This window comes from Pinus tabuliformis, chromosome J, assembly GCF_031772625.1.
Source record: "Pinus tabuliformis cultivar Carrire ecotype Pingquan chromosome J, CPIR1, whole genome shotgun sequence".
Lineage (NCBI taxonomy): Eukaryota > Viridiplantae > Streptophyta > Pinopsida > Pinales > Pinaceae > Pinus > Pinus tabuliformis.
In genome coordinates, this window is record NC_142295.1 from 87,581,035 (window position 1) to 87,583,646 (window position 2,612).

The following is a 2,612-nucleotide window of genomic DNA, read 5'->3' on the forward strand; positions in this document are numbered from 1 at the left end:
GTCGAGCAGCTAAAGTTCCTTGCTTTCCTAACGTCAAGCAAGCAATAAATTCCTTGCTTTCCTAGCGTCAAGCAAGCCCCTACCGGTCCTTGCCCGATGCGGACAAGCGGGTAAACCTCCTTGACCCCCCTATTTCTGGTCCTCATCCCGATCGGTTATGGAATTGATTCTTTCATCAATGATTTGATCAAATCATTTCTAAAATAAGAAGAACGAGATGAAACGGATAGAAAACGCCTCGAGCAAACAATGCCCCACCCCTTTCGCGCTCTTCCGTTGAAGCGGACCCTGAATAGGAAGCATGACCAAAGAATGGCTTCCAATGCCAGTCTCTTTCGAGCTACCAAAAATTGGTTGGTATTGGGAGAGGCAGGATTCGAACCTACGTAGAAAACCTCCAACAGATTTACAGTCTGTCGCTTTAAACCACTCGGCCACTCTCCCCTTCCCGCCCCCCCTAAATCTGTTCCTGAAGAAGAATCAATAAGGTTTTATAATATTGAATTTAAGCAACTAATTGTTATTAACTTGGGAATTGCAACAGTTCATATTAGATTTCTTTGGTCGAGCGACTTCGTTCCTCTCCTGTTAGTCGAGTCACTTAACGTACCTCTCCCTTATGGTCTTTAGGCCTTACGGCACCTTCGGGTCAATCCTTCGACAATGGATATATTATATATGTCATTATGGTCTTTTGATAGCAGGGTGGGCTGTTTCGATCGGTGCCAAGGTCGAGGAGGTCGAGATCAGAGATCAGTGCGACGGTCAACTGCGATGGCATTTAGTAGGGGATTTGAGCTTTTCTCCTAATACAACTGCGATGGAAGGAGGGTGGGTCGATGTCAGTAAGTAAGTATTCGTATGTCATACAGGTGTACAAGATATGCCCGATTAGTTTCTTATGGGAGATTTGGTGAACAGAATTCACTGATTCAACGTGAAGTTAAGATCCTATAGTTTCATATAATATGATTGGCCTAAAGCGGGCTAGTTACTTGCTGGCTCTGGCTACTGGGCTAGCTGTTGGCTGTGGTGATGTTGCTGGCTGTGCTGCTGGCTCTATAGGTGGGTGGTAATGTCTACTCTGATAACTTACCTACTAGGATGGGTAAATTCACTCTATAAACCTGGCGAATGGGGAGGGTCAATTCTCACCTTAAAAGGCGGCCTATCGAGCCAAAGAAGAGACTGGATCAACTGGCTCGGGCCAAGGATTTCTAAGGACGGGGAGCCTACCAAACTGGGAAATTCAAGAGCGCAAAGATGGCGTTGCCCATCTAAACATACCAGCAATAAAGACCAGCCGTACCCCGCCTTGAGATATGGGAAATTACCTACAGAAAGGTGGCGTATGGGGTGGTAAATCTCAATCTATGAGCCTGGCATTTTGCGGTGGGAAATGAAGTAATGAGAAGGTGGCGTTTACCATCCAACCATACCAACTAGCAAGGTCGGATGTTCGATGCTCCCCCCAACTCCTAGGCAAGCAAGGAAGGAAGGCCCCCACCTCTTCCCGAAAGATGTTGGCCGTCAATCAATCAATCATTGGTGTGCGGCGACAGGTGCTCCCCCCGTGCCATGCATGCCGTGCGGTGTGTAGATGTGTCCCGTTCCGTGTCTCGATGGGGATAACAGGTGTGGTGTGATGTGTCCAGGTAGGGTTGTCTCCATGCGTAAAGATGGTCTGTTAGGTGGGTTTGTCGAGCGAAGCGTTATGCCACGGTCTTCATCGGAAGTAAGGCAGCAGTAAAGATCGAAGCAGGAAGGCAGCAAGGAAGGGGTGAAGGATGGAAACTTCTCATTTCCGCCAGTTCTATTAAGAAAGCTACTTCCGGTAGTCGAAAGCTAGCAGACACGGGCCAAACATCCAGATATCCGAGAAAGCATTATTCCCTCACCCACAAACTAATAAACTCAACTACCGGGGTGAAACTAGAAACTATCTAGCTACCAGCTTCATTCAACTGGTGGGAAAAGAACAACTGTTGGGGGCGCAACGTGAGCTCTCTATCCATCCAACTATATCCATCCATTAGAAACAGCAATCCAATGAAGGACTACCGAGGCCGGGTAACCGGTTGAACTCCTTCCCGATGGTTTCTTTCACTCCGGAGCTTTCTTTCTTCCGTGGGTGGCTAAGATCAAACAGCCGATGGATATGGGCTAGCGGTAATGAACTAGTCTCCCTGCCTCCGGGCTGGCCTAACTGTTTTTTTCTCTTGGCTGGCTGTAGTCCATCCTTCACTCCACCGGTGGCACGGAAGGGATCAATAGCCGAGAGAGCCCTATCCAAAACTTCCCAGCCTTCACCCCCGATCGAGCTCTCGATCAACCGGTAATGATTGGAGAGAAGAGCATCAGGTTATACTCCTTACTGACCGTGGGTGAACTATAGTTACTGAACCAATAGCATAAGAAACAGTCTTCAGATTGGCTTCTACCATCCATTCACCCATGTTCAGGCTGAGTGAAAGCTTCCATATAGCATTTGTTTAGCTAGTTGAGGATGGTAACACCTTCCGGAACTGCGCCCCTACCAGCTTATTATTTTGTTGTTCAACCCTACCCTAACTAGGAGGCACCGGCTAACTCAACCGGAATTCAACTACATT

At 47.8% G+C, this 2,612-nt stretch overlaps 1 non-coding gene across 1 annotated transcript; it reads right to left on the reverse strand.

Annotated features, from left to right (window-relative positions):
* Positions 1 to 361: 361 nt before the first annotated feature.
* On the reverse strand, positions 362 to 444 carry TRNAY-GUA (transfer RNA tyrosine (anticodon GUA)). The gene has a single exon. It is a non-coding gene; the product is annotated as a tRNA-Tyr (tRNA).
* Between the last annotated feature and the right edge of the window lie 2,168 nt (positions 445 to 2,612).